General features: G+C 42.5%; 1 long non-coding RNA gene across 1 annotated transcript in view; it reads right to left on the minus strand.

Annotated features, from left to right (window-relative positions):
- Nucleotides 1-2,050: 2,050 nt before the first annotated feature.
- The window catches only part of LOC138503788 (uncharacterized), a 110,089-nt gene continuing 90,177 nt past the window's right edge, over nucleotides 2,051-21,962 (minus strand). The window contains exon 3 of the long non-coding RNA XR_011279706.1: nucleotides 2,051-2,486. This is a non-coding gene — a long non-coding RNA (uncharacterized lncRNA). The remainder of the gene's footprint in view (nucleotides 2,487-21,962) is intronic.

Raw genomic sequence — 21,962 nt, forward strand, 5'->3', positions numbered from 1 at the left:
TTTGCCGACAATTATGGCTACCCAAATCCACAATTGGAGGAAACCCAAATTGTGCTTTTCTTTTTTTCTGCTTTAAAATGTATGTGCATTGGAATATCTTTCGTTTCCCACTGTTGCCAATATCATAAATAACATCTTCATCTTTATGGACAAAATGATTAACAATCCTCCCATCACTAACACTACTACGGCTAAACCCACCATAATGCGTTCCACCCAGGTTAGTCAATCAAACACTTCTACCTCCATTACACCCAGGCTACTAACTGTAATGTTGTTCTTTCTCAGATTCATCTTAATAGTATGCCTTTCTTTATGACTCAACAAAAACTCAACATCCGGGTCTATCGAAAATGTATCCCTTTGAAAAAATTCAATATTTTCCACTTGGCTTTCCCAAATATCATTTGTAATATGGAATAATGTTAGACCCCCAATCGAAACCACTGTATCATTTGGAACCTGCAAGTAAAATACATTATATTTCAATTGCTTGACAACAAATGTTCCATGATCTAACTGTCATATTTTTCATGAAGGTGCTGACCAACCATCTATTTTTGACCATTCTGGCTTGTGCTAACTCCTCACCACCCAAATTGCTAATGACCACTTCACATCCTCCTGATACACCTGGATCAGGATTTAAACCACAAATAGCATCTGTAGCATCAGGAACAAATGGTTTACCTGGACATATGTAATTTTGTTCTCTAAACTTTACACATGTTTCCAGGTTCGGAATCAAATAAACCTCAGGCTCCCATGACTGAAATGTCACCACCTCTGGAGTTTTAATTTTTATATATTTCCTTTCTTGCCAAAATCTCACGTTATATACCCACTTAGTTTCATAAATAAGTTCAAGAGCTATATATGGGATGCCCAACAAAAATCCAATTTCCATTCTTTCCAAATTCACATATAGGGGCATTGAATTGCCCATTTCAAATGCAACCTTTACCTGTATTGTATCAATTTCTCTTTTAGTTATTCTTTCCATCATTTGATGAACAATATCTTGTGAAACAAAATATAACAGTATATGTCCTTGAATTAATTGGGAAATTGTAGTTTGACCTCTCTCATGTAATTTGTCAACAATCTATCACAGGATTTATTACATTCATAATCTCATTCAATATTCGGTCATGCTTGATTGTTACCTTGGTGCTATGCTGTATAACTTCAGCTTGTTCATTTATCAATACCACAGTCTCATTAATAATTTTCACTTGTTCATCCAACCCACCCCTAATTCCATCCAAGATCTTTTGAATCATTTCTAGATCATAGTTCAATTGTTGTGCCTTGGCACTCAATGTCCCTACTGAAATGGCATTAGCTGTTGACATCCTAGTACCTATTACAGCTCCAATAATAGACATTACCAGGGAGACCACAAGCACTACTGCGCCTCTTTTCCCCCTCCTTTTCTTTATATCCGCTGAATTCACAAATATCTTTTCCAATTGCATTAACATATCTCTTATTGTCTGCTTGGCATCCTCTTTTCTTAATTCTAGCCACTCTTTAGTTTGAAGTATTTTAGAATCCCAGCCTGTGGCAACTATGGCGAGTTTCCTTATAGTTTAAAGAGTTATATACTTTACTGATATTGTTTGCAGCACCCTGACTCTGTATCACTGCGACTGGCCAGTGCGAATTGCTAAATATGTAAATAAACCACAGAGACTTTTAGGTGCGCTCCAAAGAATGAAAGTTTATTATTAAGTTGTTATTTTTCCAAAAAATAGTTGTATGTCAACAATTGTTATAATTCCTTCTTTTGTTAATTTTTGTTTTCCAAACCTCAGTATCCTTACACTCTGTATTTTGTTCATACAGAGTTTCTCCTTCTTTTGTCAATATTTGTTTGCCAAACCTCAGTGTTTGGTGACCTGAGGTTTGGAAAACAAATATTGACAAAAGAAGGAGAAACTCTGTAGGAACAAAATACAGAGTATAAGGATACTGAGGTTTAGAAAACAACAATTAACAAAAGAAGGAATTCTAACAATTGTTGACATACAACTATTTTTTGGAAAAATAACAACTTAATAATAAACTTTATTTCTTTGGAGTGCACCTAAAAGTCTCTATGGTTTATTTACACTCTTTAGTTTGATCAATTACAATCCCTGTTTTGTTAAAACGTTTTTTCATCAAACTATCAGGATTCATGGGGATATATATATTCTGAAAGATCATCCTTTTATTGCCCATAATAAATCCAGGCGCTTCTTCCACCACAATGCCAGATGCTCAATGATGACCTGTGCCTCCACAGCTTTAAGATTTCCTGCAACCATTACAACAGTTATCCATTTCGCTGGTGCCATCATCAATGACATCCGTCTTATAGACTTGGTCTTTGCCCCCGCCCGGGGCTTTTTTGGAATTTCCTCCCCCGGACTCCAGGACTCCGTCATCTCTCGTGTCTTCCGGTCCTGCGACCTCCGACCTCAAAAGATATATTAGTCGTTCTAAATCAAATAGAAAAGAGACAGATTAAGTACATAGCACAATACCACTTTCACCCTTTCTACCATAAAAAAATTGTCCAAAACACTTTGCTTCATTCTGAAACTAAGCAGATCTTAAAGAGAAAACAAACATACACAAGGCACCATTAGACATCAACATTTTCAACATTGTACCATAATACAATCTGCTTCAGCCCCCTTATATCAATGTTTATCACCTATGGTATTTTCATTTACCTTTACCTCTATACTAAGGACCACAACTATTTTTATTTCTATGGTGTGGGATACTATGAATACAGCCACTGTGTCTTCTCTTCCATGTCTCCAGGGAACTTAAGCTGTTTCTACTTGCTCAAGTCTCCTGATTTCATGTTTGGGATGACAGGGCTTGATCTGGTTAACACGAACAAATTGTTCTGTTACCGTTTCACCCTCTGTCTTTAATATTTTGTAAACTACTGGAGATACCTTATCCACAATTTTAAATGGCCCTTGCCAGGCTACAAGAAATTTAGAATTTGTCTGTTTACCTTTTCCAAAATGAAACTTATACACCTGATCCCCTACATCATACTCTTTCACGGACGTCTTTCTATCATAATATGACTTTGTACTGTCAGCAGCTCTCTCCAAATTTCGCTGCACAAAATCAAATGCATGTTGTAAATGCTTCCTCAGCTCTTCCACATATTTGTGAACTGTAGATGCACTCACAAGTGTCTGTTCATGTGTCCTGTATAATAAATGTTGTGGCAGTACCATTTTCCTTCCTGTTAACACCTCATAAGGGCTGATACCTGTTGCTGTGGCAGGAGTCGATCTGATTGCCATCAAAACCAGGGGTAATTGTAAATCCCAGTTGGAACCTGCCTCTGCTACAAATTTCTTCAACATCTCCACAACAGATCTGTTGCAATGTTCAACATTCCCAGAAGAGGCGGGTCGGTACGCAATATGAAGTTTTCTTTTCACCCCCAGTATCTGCCACACTTTACTCATTAAAGCGCTTGTGAAATGGCTTCCTCTGTCTGACTCTATTCTTTGTGGTAACCCAAATCTTGGAAATATATGATTTACCCGTAATGTAGCTGCGGTTTGCGCACTACAATCTGGTGCAGGAATACACTCTATCCATTTTGACATCAAACAAACCACGCTCAAAATATAACGGTTCCCCCTACTCGACCTTTTTACAGGCCCTACATAGTCTATTTGCAAGTCTCACCATGGAAGGGTTAAGCTTCTTCATCAGTGGAGCTCTATGCATTGGTGAAGCGGGTTTAAATGGGGCAGAGCCCCCTAGTATATAATTCCACATCTTGGGACATATGTGGCCAGTAAGCATAATCTTTCAGTATCTCAAGTCTTTTGTGAACCTCTGTGTTTTACAGTTATTGCATCATGTGCATAGTGTAGCATTAGCCCTCTGAATGAAAGGGGTACCACCCACTGTATTTGTCTTGTTATGGATTCCCTGATCATGAGTCCATCCTGTAGTGTAATTTGTTTTATATTCTTTAATAATACGCTCAATTCCTCTGTTCCTGTACAATCATTCTCAGTTAAAGGATTTTGTTCGGGGTCCATTAAATTATTATAATAGATTCGCAAAATTGGATCATCTTTTTGTGCCTTAATCAGATCTTGATCTGGTGTATCATAACTCCATTGCACTACTGGTTGTTCTACCCATTTTGGAGCCTTAGAGCGTGTAACTGCATCTATTTGTATTTCACCAATTAAGTGTTCAATAGGTAGCAACTCTCCCATCACAGCTCCAATTTTGGCTAAATGATCTGCTTTATCATTTCCCTCCTTATCTTCTCCTGGAGTTTTTAAATGTCCACGAATGTTCCTCCAATATATTGTTAAATCATTCTGTGACACTAATTTGTCTATAGCCTGTATAATTTGTTCATGTTTTAGTGGCTTTTTATTATATGTAAGCATGCCTCTTGCTTTCCAGCCAGGCAAATATTCCACAAAGCTATTTTGTGCATAATCAGAATCAGTCACCAGGACAATTTCACTGAATTTATTATCAACTGCAATAGCAATTGCTTTATAAATGGATGCCAGTTCCGCTACCTGACTACTCCTAGCCCCAATTCTCATTCTTATACTAGGAATGCCTTCACATTTCAACCAGACATTCCCAATTCCTGATACCAGCTGTTTACTGCCGTCATCTTCAATGTGAAAAGCACAACCGTCAACATATACGGTTGGTAAATTCTTGCATGTTTTTTCATCAAAAGCTTTGTGTGGTGATTGTCCAAACTCTTGCAAACTAGATTCTACCTCTACTTCGTCTGATACACATTCAGCTGCACAGTCATGTAAATCTGCAATCCTTGAGCAATTGGGCTCTTTTTATTTTGGCCACACCTCACTTCCATAGGAAAGCCTTGTAATGCCAATGTCCATGAAGTCATTCTGGACTGTGCTAGGTTGCCTGACCTAATCCTTTTACTCTGTAAAAACAGCAATGGTTGATGATTTGTCTCAATGATTACCTTTTCTCCTTGAACAATGGGGTGGAAATGCTGCAACGCCCACACAGTGGTCAAAAGGGCCTTTTCACATTCACTGAATTTAATTTCAACTTGAAAAAATGTCTTACTTGCATAAGCAATCGTTTTGTGGTTCAAATCATGTTTTTGAGATAACACTGCTGACATACATTGTTCAATGACACCTATTTCTATAAAGAAATCCCTGTTTTTTATGGGGTATGCTAAACATGGTGCCTTTATGAGACATTCCTTTAATTTAGCAACTGCCTCATATTGCTCCTTTTCCCATTTCCAGGGCGTATTCAGCTTCAATAGTTTAATTCATGGTTGAGTAATTTCAGCATAATTTTCAATACATTTCCTGTTATATTCTGTCATTCCTAATACATTTTTTAAACTTTTCACATTTCTAGGATCTTTCAATTTCTGTATGGCCTCCACCTTTTTCTTTTGTGGATTTAATCCATGTTCATTTACTTCAGGGCCTAGGAAATTCACCTTTTTCTTGCACCATTGTGCTTTCTGTAAAGATACTCTGGCACCCGCCTTTTGCAATTGGCCAAGAACATGTCTAATTTCATCAAAATGGCTTTTTAAGTTTTCATTTTTTTATCAGGACATCATCCACATAAACTATAGTTCCTCTTTCCGCTGCATCGCCTTTCTCAAAAATATGCCAAATTCACTCCCACTACTGACATACACGAATGGTGTTCTAGCCCATGCGTATTGCGTTTTTTTTCAAATGAAAATGAAAATAAATTCGGAATATCCCCTGCCAGTGGCACATACAAATATCCAGATGTAAATACCTTTGAGCCATACCCCTGAGCAAGGCCTTCATCAATGAATGGCACTCTTATAATTAACTCTCTCAAGTCTGCACACAGACGCCATTGACCATTTGGCTTTAACACACCCAAAATAGGAGTGTTAGAGGTGCTATGAATGGGCCTGATAATTCCCTGAGACTCCATATTTTTAATTATCTCTGCCAATGACTGTAAACATGCCAGTGGTAACCGATATTGGCACACAAATACTGGATTTCTACCACACCCCTCAGGTAATGTGGCAACATGTAAATTAGCTAGGCCGCAATCATATGCATCTTTGGCAAAAACATCTTTAAATTCCATAAATATTTTCCTCAATTTATTTTTATCCTCATCGCTATCACATGCATCTGCTAACAAAATCTGCTCCTCTACCATTTTTGAAAACTCTGGGAAACCCTCCAATGGAGGAATCTCTGTGCTTTCTTATAACTGCGTGGCTGTGCCTCTCTGTAAAGCTGCCACTTTTAAATATTTTGGCATACTAGCCTCCACTTCAATGTGCTGATTTTCTATTTCATTTTCATTTAAGTCAAATACTATACAATTTTCTTGGTGACAACATACTGTCTCATTTGAATCATAAGGGTACACAGATTGAATTTTAAAAATCCCTTTGGGTTGAGAATCTCGATATTCTGGCAACACACCCTGTGTATCTACATATCTCTCAGGAATATTTCCAATCACCAAGTTATTGAAATCTGCGGTGTAATGTGATTTTTGTATGGCCATTCCTAATGAAGAATTTTCTTCTAAATGAATATCCTGACATGCTTTATTGTTCATCATAATTTTGACAGACCCTTCTCCAACATCTACCAATGGTGTGTATTCATGGTGTGTATTCATAATCAAGGCCCTGCTGTTTCATGGATTCATTCAAGCACACAAATGCATTATAATCTTTCATTTGCTGTCCATTCTTGCACTTTAGTGTCATAACAACCTGCTTGGTGAATGCAGGAATAGTAATATCCTTCTTCACCTGTAATTCAACTGCATATGGTACCAATTGTGCACAATGATAAGCCTTTCTCTTATCTTCAAATTCAGGTGCAGGCCCGCCTAGCCGGGACCATATTTTCTGGTTGGGAAAATTTAACACCATACACATTCTGTGCATGATATCATTACCCATGTAAAAATGATTTTGTGTTTGCATTACCGATTCAATTGCATTACCCATGCATGAGTTGTCTTTCTTAAATCTGTCCCTTTGTTCTTTTGGAATTTCATGTTTTCCTTTTTCATTTGTACAAATCTCCAACGTTTGATTTAACTCCAGGTTAAACCTAAATTCTTTTTTAAGATGTATTTGCAATTTCTGTCACATATTCATTTGCCGGTATTTTCCTTTTTAAATCATTAAGCATCTCAGAGTCATTATGCAAAATCAAATCAGGGCAATCTGTCTTTTTAGCATTGCAGGTATCATTACTATTTAGTCACCTATTATCAGAAACCACCCGGTCATTACTATGGCCTTCTGCCCCCTCCTTTGATGACTGTTTTTGTGCCGTACATAGTTTTCCTATTTGCTCAGCCAACATTTTCACTTGGGCCTCGAGACACTGGAATCTTTTCATCTCTCTAGAATCTTCTCTCTGCGGCCTAGGTCGATATTGGTTGTTTTCTCACCGATTTAATCTATTCTGATATCTCTCAGGAGAATGATTTCTATTCAGGTTGTTTCTGAACTCTTGATTCATATGTGGAGCGGAGTGGGGTGCACCTATCCTTTGGTTGTAGTCCCCTGGTGGCGGTGATTCATTGTATTGACGTGGGGCATAATTCATACTCTGCCTCATGTCTTGTCTCTCATTTTGTGAGTATTGTCCTCTATGCTGATTCCCATTTTCAGTAAATCGATCCACATATCGGGGGTCTATCCTGATTACCATATATCATGGTGTTAGGATCAAATCTGCTCTGTGTCCCTAATGTCTGGTAGGGACCATTATTTCTTTGATCCTGACTTTGTCTCTGATTATTGTTCATACCCGACATATCAGGCCAATCCTGCTCGGGGTCTGTCTCCTAAGTACCTAGGGCTAATGTAGCTCTCCCTATTACTAGGATCATGTGATTAAAATATGGGTGCAGGGAGCGACAACCTCTGTTGATTACCCCTTTGTTCAGGTGTCACATTATTTTTACCTGGACTTTGAGCGGACTCAAGGAACATTTTAGCTGACCATCACTGTTGCTGAGGATTCTTTAGATTTTCGTCTAGTAATAATAATAATTTGGCATTTATATAGCGCTACAAACCCTCAGGTATCTGAGCGCTGCTTATTATTACCCAGGTGTGGTGCTCATTTATCGACCTCGGAAGGATGAAAGGCTGAGTTTGGCCCGCCGGGATTCAAACCTGCGTTAGCAGACTCTGCACCGATGTCAAAGCGAGCGCTCTACTCGCTGTGCCACTTGACCAGCTAGTGTCTTTCATTTGATCACTCTCTCTACCCTGACAATATAGCACTTCAAATAGTTTTGTACTTTGGTGCACAATCCATTCAAGGGACTTGTCATGGTCAAATTCACAGATTAACCGTGATATGATGTCTTTCTGTAGCCCATAGAAGTAGGCAGTTTTAAACTCATTGGAATTGGGGTCAAAAGATACATCAAAGCGAGAAAAAGCTCTTTTTAAGTCTTGCAAAAATTGGCGAGGTGATGTATTAGGCCCAGCCGTAATTGTGTAAGCAACTTTCTTCGCCTCCTGTAATGATTGGCATGGAGAAAAATTACGTCTAATCTCTTTTTCAAACTCTGCCCATGTCATGTTCTGCTGTTCATTTAATCCCCTAATGATGCTGGCTCTGGGAGCATCCAGAGTTAAGTGAAAGTATTGCCTGTATTGTTCCTTAGGTATCTGGAGGGCTTTAAATATATCGTGCACTGCTTCTAAGTGGTCCTCTTATACAGCTCCCCCCTCCTTTTTTAAATGGTTTGATCAGAGCCTTGATTGATTTCATTATTTTAATAGGGCTACTCGTCGCTATGCATGGAATTGCACTACTTTGTGATACAACCCTTGTTTCGGGCGTATGAGATTGGTGGCGGCCCCCAATGGGTGTGTCAAATCCCCCAAGGGCGCTGCAACCAAGTTCAGTCACCGGCCCAGCCACTGGGGCACTAGTTCTCTGTGTAGAAATAGAATTCACCTCAACTCCATTGAATGTGGTGCCCTGTCATTTTTTCCTGGGACCTGGAAATGTATATTTGCTGTTCCAAATCCTTGCACTTTTTAAGGAACCCATCTGCCTCCTTAGGCAAATGGTTGTTTTCATCACTCACTTTATTAATCACACTTTGCATATCGCTCATTTGTATTTGGCATTCATTGAATTCTTTGTCTCTTTTGTCACTTTCTTGAAACATTTTAACTATCTCTTGTTCAGCATTTTGAAGGTCACTTTCTTTCTCAAAATGTTCTTTTTGTAAAATATGCATTTCCAAAACAACTTCATCTTTATCTTGTCTAGTATGATCTACCAACGCTTTCAAGTGTTTTAATTCTTGTTCACTATCCTCAAACTGTTTCTTTCTTTGAGACAATTGAGAGTCGAGGTCTTTACATTTTGACCGCATGCCCTTTTGACATACCTCTAGTTCTGCTCTTAATTTTACCTCTTGTTCACTAGCTCCATCTAGTTCAACTTTTAATCTGCTAATCAGCGTGGCATCATTTTCTTGCATTCGCAAAGACCTGTTTAAAATGAACCATGTCTTGGAACATAGCCGTATTAAACAATCTTTCTCTGCATGTTTATCAGCAGCATTTAATAATCTCAAAAGACAGACCTGGATTATGCTACCTTCTGCAAAGATGGTGTCCAATGATTCTTTCTGCACTTCACCAAATATGCAGTCATGCCATTCTATGGCATTGTTTGATGACCATGTCCCATGTGCATATAGCTTTGCCTTCAGATATTGCACTAGCTCTGGGAATGTGGCCTCCATTTGAGACATTCTGAAATCCACTTTTAGTGTCACACTGCTCTCATAAAATGGGTACCCTTTAATGCACGTATGGTAGTGTGAGACATACTTGCCACACCCAGTAGGTGCTCTACAGCCACTTTCGTGGCCACTGCAACATTAGCTGTAAAATATTTTGTCTTATTGGGGTAAATTTGGAGTTTGGTGGCATTTTCTTACTGTATAAATATTGGCAGTAATTTGGTGGTAAATTATTTTGTCTTGCATATAGATTGGGTTTGGCCTCATATTATTTTAGTGACCATACTTTGTTAGCTTACATTGGTGGTAATTTTAGTGGTGTGTTATTTTACGGTATTTAGTGGTGAGCACAGTTTTCTCCCTTATACTAGAACCCCATCATAAAACAAAACCTTACTTTCTATTATGATACCTCTCAGTTGTCTGTAGAGAGCCCCAGACCTATGCACTGTTGGGACCCAATATTTTTATTCAGAGCGCCACCTAGTTTGTGGTTGATATCACTGGCTTATCTACATCCAGCAATCTATGCGCCCTTAGGTATCACTGGCTCATGGACGTCCAGAAATCTATATATTATATCAGATTCCTTCCAATCAGCATGCAAGGAAGGTACACATTCACACACAAACCTTATTTTGTCACTGAATATTATTAGCTCCCTTCTGGGTTGTTATTTTACCTGCAATAGTAAATTGACAAATGCACTACTCAAGAGAAATGAACCTCCCTTGTACTGTATACTTTATATGTATATAAATAAGCTCACAGATGCAAAAATGACACCAAAGTCCCATTTGTTTTTATATACTCTCATTATATTACATAAAAATATAATTCACAATCATTCATTCTTACCATGAATACATTGCATCGTCATCTGGAATACAAACAGAAAACAAAATAGAACAAGCAGATCTTTTAAAATAAACATGCATTGATTTCCCTGCCTTTCTGCCCTGTACTAAAGCTCAGTCATTCATGCGGCATTTCAGTGTCCTCACTTGTACATATCTTACGAAAAGTGTTTCTTTGAAGTTCCGAGTGTGACCTCGCAACTTTCGCAAATGCAGACCCAGTATCAGCATGGACGGCTCCTGTAATTGTGCGTGTGTGCGTGTGCGTGTGCGTGTGCGTGTGTGTGTGTGTGTGTAGCGCCGGTGAGATATCTTCTCAAGCCAGCGCTCTGTGACTCCTTTGCCCTCCGTCTGTTTTCACAGCCTAGTCTCCACTAATTCTTGTCCGCAAGTTTTGCCATTAGCAAAACTTGGAGCCTTCCTTCTTTATTTATGTGGCATGTCTGCAGACACTTTCTTCCAATCAGGTCGAAAGAATGTTTTCTGCGCCACCCTTAATTTTTAAAATAATGAAATCCTTGCTCTCTGAGCAACTGTTTCAATTTATTTCCTGCTGCACACACTTTCCCTCTGCTCTCCACAAGTTAACACAGAAGAAAAAGAAAGAAAAAAATGCCAGTGTGCATTTCAACTGCATTGCAGCAGTGTCACTAAAATATGTATTTTCACCTCATTTTGCACATGAGACTACATTATAATGTTAAGAAAGTTAGAATTAGTGTTTAGTAATGTTAATTAAGTTAGTCAGTTATATGATTAATGTGGTCTCATGTATAAGGCATCACAGAATTTTTTTTGGTGCACTTCATTCTCTGCAGTTTCACAATGGGCTTTGCAATGTTATGAATTCTGTACCTTGCATGCCACCAACAACATATTCACATGTTATACTGGCACCACAAAAATATATGTATGTGCCACATTACTGATGGCAATCAAATGCCACTGCACTTTGCAATAAAAAGTATGCCATTTTGGTAAAAAGCTATATATATTCTTACAGGGCTTAACTTAGTAAACTGTAGGGTTCCCAAATTTTTATCAGTCTGTATCGATCCCACACCTGACATTATATGTGGCAGGTCAGAGGAAGGACACAGCATCTGTTGTACCATTATATGGTTGTTTTATTTAACAAAAAGGTGCAAAAGCCTAACTCTCCCTAATCGATTTGCGTCCATTCCCTAACAAAAGTGCTCATCAGTAGTCGGTGCAGGTCCTAAATCAGATTCTGTCCACAACAAATCTTCTCTGACCCTACCAATATTATAAGAACTGAGACACAGCAGAATGACTCCCTTCTCCTGTTATATGTGTTTTCCCCAAATTCAGTTCAATATGAAATTCACAAATATTTGTTAGCCACCACTCTCATTAGACTATACAGTTCAGATACTGGATGATTTCAGACCTTAATCTGTTTCTTTTCTTGTCTTCACTTCTTTCTTTTTTGTTCTTCTTCCTCTGGTATTAGCTCTTTTATGTCCGGGGCTCAACACTTTTCTCTTTAACATCACAAAAGTTCTTCCAGTCTTTTACTATGCATCTTTCATCCTGATCACCATAGGTTATGAAGTCCCAATATTCTTTATCACTTCCTTTAATTAACTTGTCTACAACACTGGGATGAGTATGAATATTCCATCAATTTTTATTACTCTCTCTTTTAATACTCTCCTTTCACTGGGACGAGTAGGAGCGTACCAATAGTGATTATTACTCTCTCTTAGTATTTCCAATCCTTCCTTTGGACTGGGACGAGTATGATTGTTCCAGTAATGATTATTGCTCTCTCTCTGTATTTCCAATACTGTCTTGTGACTGGGACGAGTATGAGCGTTCCAGTAATGATGACCTCTTTCTTTTGTCCTCCTCCTGGGTCTCCCGTTTTCCCAGTTACCTGTGTTTTGTAGGGTTATCACTGGGGTCCGATCAGGGACCTGCTTCTCTTCATGTCAGTATGGCTTTGGGCCTTTTCAGCAACGTATGAGATGGTTGCTTCTTTGCTCTTCTATTCGCTTCCTTCCCCGTCAACTCTTCAACTGGGTGTCGGCATAATTTATGGACCAATCAGTCCACTGCTTCTCGCCTGTGGACACGCCACCACACTTCCTCCGTTTGGGGTCAGGACATCTCACGGCACGTCCTCTCTCCGCTTTATAATTCTCTGTCTCTTCTTCTTGCCAACATTATGCGTTGGTGACTTGTCTCAGTACACTTTCCCAGTCGGTACGCTCTCTCTTGGTTTTCGCTTTCCGCACTTTCCCTAAGTCTCGCCTTGGGGTTTTCACCCCAACTCTCCTCCTTGCATCAAACGCTGCGCGTCCAGGGCTTCCTCAGCTGGGCGGTGGATGCTGATTTGCAACTCAGGGTCTCTCTCTCCTTCCAGGGGCCACCTTCCTGATTTTTGACATTGTCATGGGGCTTCCTGTTAGGGAGAATTCTCAAGAATGTGCTAATTTCAGGCGTGGCCAGCAAGCGCGAGATGAGGACGTGAGCTCTCAGAGCTCCCGAAGCCACCAGCCAAATCCTGTTAATATCCTGTAATTTGGGCACTACAGAACCTGAAATTATATCCAGGCACAGCGGAAACCTTAGATGCCTAAGCCGCTTTATCGCCGAGCCGAACCGCAGCAGCATTCCGGAGATATCGATCCGAAAACCCGCGACGATGACGACTGCCCAAATGGCCGCCGGAGCTGCGGACTAAGCGAGGCCGCGTAACACGGCACCAAGCTGAGGCAAACAGACGCCCTGCCAACGCCTGGGGCAGCCGCCCACGAACGCTGCAGAGAGCAAGGGAGGGAGACGCGACTGAAGACTCCTTCCAGACGCAATGATCTGCACAAGCGGGAGTCACCCGCGATTGAGGAGGTAGGCGGGTCCCGCTGCTAGCGGCCACATCCTGAAGCGAGCTGCCAGGCTCCCAAGGGCAGCAGCGCGCGTGCGTTTGGCTCCTGGTGGCACATTATCTCACGCAGTACCTCGCCGGCGGCGGGCCCTAAACCCCGGTGAGTGCAGCGTTACATCAGCATAAAAGGCCCCTGAGACCGGGTCAAATCATACCCTGCCCCGCGTGACATTGATAGAAGCCAGCTGCTCCGAGGAGGGGGAGAAACCTCCCGCAGTGTGGCGGGTACTGCTTGGCCCGAGAAATGGGCTGGGGACAGCTGCAATACGGCACCTGTATGAACGGAATAATACACAGTATTAGCGGCACAACATCAGAAAAGTGAGATACCTATCAGAGCACACTATAAGAGCAACAACTAGAGTGCCTGCGAACCGGGGATAGCTGGAGATAGGCGCCTAGAAAACATACGGCAGACCAGCCTGATAGCAGCACCATAACCCAAGGCTATAAGAGACAACCAAACAGACTTTTACTGCAAAATATCTATAGAGTGCTTGTGACAACTGTAAGCAAAAGGGAAAGCCAAAGAGATGTACAGTGGTTAACAACAGGACCTTCAAACAAACGATCCATCCCACCCGCCAATCTTCGGGTGCCAACATATCCTTGCAGCTCCAGAAATGGATACCGCACTTACCTGGCCTTCATATTGTACCTGTGAGTACTGGGGGACATTGTGCAACCCCCCTCACTACACATGCAACCACCACACGCACCACAGGTTTCAAAACCTCATAAGCAACGACTGTGTGGGGTCGCCCAGCCACAGACCACTATCCATTGTCTAACATGGGGAAGGATAAGGCAAGAGCTATGACAACGCAGAGCAAAATAGCCAAACCCTCCCACCAGAACAAGCCAAAACTGGCGAGACACCAGAAACAGAGGAGAACATTTCACTGAAGGATGACATGAATGCCATAACAAACTTGAGAACCTCCATGGAAAAGAAAATGGATGGCATCAGCGCATGGGTGTCACTACTACGCCATGACCTCCAAAAACCTCACAGCCCGTACTGGAGAAGCCAAAGGTCGAATATCCGAAACAGAAGACAACCTATGGACTGTGAACCAGCAAATGACAGGAGCATTAGCCCGCCTCAAAGCACTGGAAGAAAGGGTGGAAGAGGGGGAGGGCAGGGCAAGACGGAACAATATCCAGATCCTCGGCCTGCCGGAAAAAACAGAAGGATCAAGCATGGAACTGTTCCTAGAACAGTGGCCCGCAGACCTTTTCGCTTCCAAGACCCTGTCAAACTTCTTCTCAATTGAACGAGCCCACCGGATGCCAACTGGCAGGCAAATCCCAGGCACCCCACCCCATACAGTACGCAAAACTAATGAACTATAGAGACAGGGATGCAATACTCCAAATGGCCAGAACCAAGGGCACCATAACATTCAACGGCTCCATAATAGGCTTTTTCCCCAGACTTCACCAGGGAGGTGCAAAAAGCAAGACAATCCTTTGGCCCTCTTAAAAAACGTCTTCAAAACCTGAACGTAAAATACGGACTCCTATTCCCAGCACAGCTGAAAATATACTTCAACGGAACAACTGTGCACTTCACGGACCCAGCTGAAGCATGGAGTTGGGCAGAAAACCACCCGGGTGGTGATTGGAGGCCGAACAGGAGACAAGGTAATGGCAGGAATCGCCCAAGACAAGAGAGAGCACCACCTGAGCGTCCACAACAACAACCACATACACAGCCGAACAGGGACAATGACTGAGAAGAAGAACAAGGTACCCACTCACAAATTACGTGTTAAACATCGGCACTACGCTGTGACACCACGTAAACAACAAGCTAACAGTGAACCCAATGCCTGTATAACAGGGGGCCTGGACCGCGTAACCCCCGCTGTTGTTGTTAGTATATTGGCAGTTACATACCAAAATGTATGAGAGCTGAGAGATGAACATGTAGTATTAGTAGTTCAGAAGTTATAGCAGGGCGACAGATGCTTCAGTTTGGGACGAAGTATAGGGAGGGGGGTGTTGGGAATGAGTTCTTTTTCGTTTGTTGTTTTCCATGCATAGGCACCAAGACCATATCACACATGAATGCAACAGTGATAATGCACACGAGGGCACTCACAATGCAGACTGCTCCGACGGAGCACGCCGATAACCCGCAAAGCCTAAATATCCAATGGCACTATCGAACGCAACACACAATAAGCGCTTGACATTCATGACATGGAATGTCAATGGACTAGGGTCTAGCGTCAAAAGACGCTTGGTGTTGCAATACATAAATAGACATACACCGGACATAGTACTCCTAACAGAAACCCACTAAGCTGGAACGATATGTAACCTTTACAGAAAATCTAATTAGCGCAGTGCACGCAGGCTTCTCCATGGGAGCCAGGGGGTTGCTGATTCTGGTCCACAAAAGGCTACCTTTAAAAATATCCAAGATAACACACGATACTGGGGGGGGAGATACGTACACATAAAAGCCACACTATGGAACCAAACCCTAGCGATCATGGCAGTCTACTCCCCACCAGCACTCTTGTCCACGTTGCTTGCAGAAATCATACCCATCTTGGCTACAACCATAGCAGATATAAGCGTGCTAGGCGGAGACTTCAATGAATTCATGGACAACACATTAGATCATACACATATATGTAGTAGAAACCCCACAACCAGCACCAGGCTGGCGACCTTCGCCTCCGCACTGGGCTTGAGGGATGTATGGCGTGATCTGCATGGGGACACACAGGAATATTCCTTTCACTTGGGTGTACACGCCTCACTGTCCAGAATAGACTATTTTTTCTTGCCTGCCCACATTGTCCATAAAACACACAGCACGTCCCTACTTCCCCGTGGCATCTCTGACCACTCCCCATTAATGTTGGAAATCGAAACAGAATGACCGCGCCCCCCCGCCAACCTAGCGACTCAATCATTATTACTTAGGATTCCCAGACCTGTTGGAAAAATTTTGAACTGAACACAGGCACTGTGGATAACCCCGGAACATTATGGGAAGCCTATAAACCAGTACTCAGGGGAGAAATCCTAGCATAGACGACAGCACACAGGAAAGCACACCGGGAAACATTAGCAGAAGCAGAATCAGAGGTGACACGCAGAGAAACACAACACATAGACAACAATACACCAGAGACCAACAGGGCACTGGTACTGGCACAACAAAAACTACACAACCTATCAATAGACTGTGCAAAAAAGGCGCACAATGCCATGAGGGCAAGATTGTACGAGACAGGGGAGAAAGCAGGTAAACTGCTAGCCTGGCTCGAAAAAAGGGACGAGGGACACCAACAAGTCAGGCAAATCAAAACTCCCAGTGCAGAAATGGCCACGACTGATAGCGAGATAGCTGAATGTTTTGCGGCCTATTATGAAGAGCTTTATAGGACCCCACATATCCTGAGTGAAAACACAACTCTAGACGAGATCACTCTCCCCTCACTAGATGCAGAACAAGACACCACACTTGAGGGCAACATCACGGAAGAAGCGATATCTGAAGCCATCTCCCAACTCCAATCTGGCAAAACCCCAGGGCCAAATGGCTTTCCGATAGACATTTGGAAAAAAACTTAACAGGGAAACCTTTATACCACACCTCCTCAATATGTTTGAATACTCGAGAATGGAGGGGATACTCCCACCAGACTTACGCAAGGCCACCATAATTGTAATGCCCAATGATGGCAAACCCCCAGACGAATGCGGCTCATATAGGCCCATATCCCTGATAAACAGTGCAGCTATGATACTAGCGAAAATACTTGCCAACAGATTACAAAAGGTCATATCCTCCTTGATCCATCTGGATTAATGTGGATTTATGCCGCAACGCTCTACAAGAATGAACATCCGTAGACCACACCTAGCGTTGGAGAACGCCCACTCTGTAACAATCACTGGCGTTATGGGCTATTGATTTTGAGAAAGCCTTTGATTCAGTGCATTGGGAGGCGCTGTGGGCGATCATGAGGGAAATGGGCTTTGGAGAACATTTCATACACTGGGTCCAACTCCTATATAATGCCCCCATGGCGGAGGTGAGAGTGAACGGCTGGCCCTCGCGTACCTTCCAATTGGGGAAAGGCACCAGACAGGGATGCCCCTTATAAGCGATGCTGTAGAACCCCTTGCCATAAAACTGCAGAGCGCACCGACGTGGCCAGGCTTCCACTGGGACGCATCCTGGGAAGACAGAGTCTCTCTATACGCTGATGACCTACTGATTTATTTAGGCAACCCGGTGGTCTCCTGTCCTATAGTCACACAAATACTAATACAGTACGGCAGATTCAGCGGGTTGAGAGTGAACTGGAGTAAATCAACCCTGTTCCCGACCAAAAGGACAAACTAAATACCCCCTGAAGGCTCTCCCTATAGAGTGGAGATGGCACACTTCCGGTACTTGGGTATCCAAATTACGAATAAATTGGAGGACTATCTGGCAGACAATTTATATCCAATTATGAAGCGCTTCACACAAGATGTTAATCACTGGGTAACACTGCCGCTGACCCATTAGGAAGGGCGGCGCTCTTTAAAATGCTAGCCCTACCCCGTTTCTTATACGTCCTACAGAACGCCCCTATACACATCCCCACAACTGAATTCCGTAAAATAGACAAAACTCTAAGGAAACTACTCTTGGGGGGGGACACCCAAGGAAAGCACTCACCACACTCCAGAGATCCGTTTGGGAGGGGGGATTGGACTCCCACATATGCAAATATACTACTGGGCATGTCAGATGGCAACCGTAAATGACATACTGCACGGCAATCCAGAAATGCCGCACATACGAGCAGAAATTGCAGCAAGAAGCGGCAAAATCCCACTTGAAACCCTATACAAAGTGATAAGCCGCCCCCCCTGCACAATAACTGCCCATACGACCCAAATCTGGAATGAAACACAGAAACATATAGGATGGGGAAATAAAATCACTCCAGTACAACCCCTCTGGAACAACGCCTCCCTCCCAGAAATCCACAAACTACCCAAATGGCCAAACTGGGAAACGGCAGGGATACACAAAATCCATCAGGTAATAAAGGATGGTAGAATGGTACCTTTCACTGAACTAGCGGCTGAATATAATCTGCCACCCACTGAATATTACCACCACGCACAACTATCTCATGCAATCACCAAACACATGCCAAGTCTCGTTGACCTGCCAGAATGCACACCGTTGGAGAGAAATATTGTGTTAGACATGAATGAATGCTAAAACCACGTCAACTATGTATAGTGTAATCTCCTCCTTTGCCACAAAGGAACTATGCAACTTGCAGGCGAGATGGGAAAGAGATGTGGGCACGCTACTGCCTGAGGAATGGATCATCGCCCTAATGTACCCCAGAGAAACAGCAATATCAGCTAGAATCTGACTAATCCAGCTCAAAGTACTGCATAGAATATATTACCCACGAACGACACTGCACGGTTGGAGCAGGACCGCAGATGCAAACTGCCTACGATGCAAACAAGAAGAGGGTACTTTCTTTCACACCCTGTGGCAATGCCCGCGCATACAACGCTTCTGGCAGAAATGCTGTGATAGGTTGACACGAGTAATGGGGCGAACGATCCCAATGGAGCCAAAACTCTTGTTGTTAGGAATAGAGGAGGAAGGAGAAATGACCCGACTTGAAAAACCTTTGTTCTCAACAGCCACGGGACTGATCAAAGGAAACATTGCGCAGTTATGGGGTTCAGAGATCACCCCCAAATGTGCCCAGTGGGTGGCGGATGTGGACGCTGTTATAGCAATGGAACACCGCATATACACAGCCAGAGGATGCCCTGGAAAAGCTAGCAAAATATGGCAGAAATGGGAACAAGTCATATGATGTCCGAGGGTAAATCTCACAACTCTACTGCGCAAACCCACTGAATCACTATGCAACCTGGAGACAACCCATGCACTGCCTAGTAACGAATGTTGTAATCTAACCATGATAAACCAGGCTTGATGCCTTCGATGTATGAATGTAATTGAATTTTGTATGTTATAAGTTGTTGTGTCTAAAAGAAAAAAACAATAAAATGTGTTATTAAAAAAAAAGAAAGAATGTGCTAATTTCCCTTACCTTTTGAGCCCCCCAGCAACTTTGCTGGATTTCTAGGATTTTATTTTTTTACCTGGGAAGAGTGTGAACCTTTTTTCCCACTCTTCCATGTATTTTGATGTGTGTTTTACTTCTGTGTTCTTTGGATATGGCGTTTTAAAACAACTCCATAGGCATCATCCTTTTCAGTGTGTCACAAAGCACCCTCAGTGCAGTGGCACGGGGTGTCTTTCAGATTCCCCAAGGTTTAAATACTTTCTCTGGGACTGACTACTGTCTCCCAGAGCATGTAAAGTTAAATTGACTTTACTAGTCTTTTTAAATTTACAGACCCAGCACACCCTATGTTCCTATAGAGTGCTGGAGGGGTTGCCCATCTTCCCTAGTCTAAACACTCATGTAACAGTCAAATGTTACCCTTTCCCACTTGAAATGGCTGGTGGCAGTGGTTTTAAATAAACTACCATGATTTTTCTCTAGCGCGAACACCGGTAGCTAAAAATCGGGTCAGCCATGTTTTCCAATATGGTGCCCCAGACCCATCTGTAAAAACAGACTCTGGTCAACTTTTTTTCACCATTTCTTTCCGGAAAGGGCCTTCTTCTGTTTATCTCTGCGCGCCAAACCAAGTTTGGTCCCTTTGTTAGTTGGCCTTTGGCAGGTTTCAGTGCTGAAGCCCTCCTCTGGCGCCTGAGTGTCTGGGGTGGACAGGATGTGAGGAAGCTGCCCAAAACTCCCTGTGCTTAGTCTCCTAGGAGACCCGAATGCTCTCTGGCATGATTGGCTAGCTGGCTGTCCGGCAATGACAGCCACCCTGCTCTGTGAGTGACAGCCAGGCTGGAATGAATGGGGGAAAACCGTTTAAAAGCGGGTCTCTGGGACTTGGAAAGCAGAGTCGACCACTGGAACAAAAGAACCGAAGACGAGCTGAAAGAAGACAACTGCTGCAACTCCTGGTCCATCGGTGAAGCCCTGCTGCAGGTCCGAATTGCCTGAAACTCCATCGACAGAGAAGCCCTTCAATGTTAACTTCTTCCCTTGAGTTTGGTGGGAACAAACAACTCGTAAACCGCATGGACTCCGTCCCCATACTGGTCGAAATTTTCTCCAGAGTGCTGTTCAAAACCGGAGAGCCAGTGGGAAGGATACCAGTTTGTGGTCTTTAAGGCACTCGCACCTTAAACCGATGTTTTGCCAAGCTTGTGGCCTCTTCCCTGGGCAGTGCAAGACGTCCTCCTTCTTGTCCTCACAACTGAAGCTCAGAAACAGTGAGATCTGCAGGAACTGCCAGGAACAACTGCTTCAGCTACAGCTTTTCTTCACTTACAAGGTACTGTGCAAGTGCAGTGCAGAACTCTGTTTGGCCGCGGTGAAGGTTTGTGAAACTTTCCCGACTTTGAAGGCTTGTCCTTCCCTAAACCAACATCTAACTTTTCGTCTGACCAAATCCTTCTAAAATCTGTTGCAAAGACTTAATCGTTTACTACCAGAACTGTGCTATCCTATACAAGACTCTGAACCATTGACTTTGGCCCAGGCCTATTGAATTGAATTGCTGGTTGTAGTGAACTGAAACCCTTTGCCCTGCCTATGAAAGTTTCGTGCTGTTGATTCTTATAACCTTGACTTTTTAGCCCTTTTTAAAAGTAACTGAAGTGCCATTTTGCTCCCACTTCAGGGGAGCTGAACTTGTTCAGAAACTGATTGGTTGTGTATTGCAGCGTATTAGAGTGTGATATTGAGCTGCCTTTGCTAGTGGAATGTTTTCCAAATGATTTTTATAAATAAATGTATATTCTTCTATCAAGAAACCTTGAGTGTTTGAATCACTGTAATTGGTGGTCCTTTGTGTACCCTGTTGTACTGCTCACTTTACTCTTGAGATAAGTCTGGCTGCTCAGCCATTTGCTCAGCTTTCAATTTTAATCTGGGCCGTACCTTTCCCTTATTAGGTGTCGCATCTAGTGAAAACCCCAAATACACAAGACTCACTCTTGGGATACAAATTACTTTTTGCAATGTCCACTTAAAACGTAAAGGTTTTACACCACTGTTATAAAATTTCAACACATTAGTTTTAGAGCTGTTTATTACCAATTCATTTAACAGGGTTATATTTTCCCAATGCAACCACTAGTATCTGAATCCGATCTGGGTCCTGTCAATAAGGACCACATCGTCTGCATATGTCAGATATGTTAACCTCGGGTGCCCCAACTTCAAGGGGGCGAGAGCTACACCGCTCAGACAATCACACAAATCCGATAAGTGTAGGTTGAAAAGGCCGGG

Source organism: Ambystoma mexicanum, chromosome 11 (genome assembly GCF_040938575.1).
Source record: "Ambystoma mexicanum isolate Mex_15411 chromosome 11, UKY_AmexF1_1, whole genome shotgun sequence".
Lineage (NCBI taxonomy): Eukaryota > Metazoa > Chordata > Amphibia > Caudata > Ambystomatidae > Ambystoma > Ambystoma mexicanum.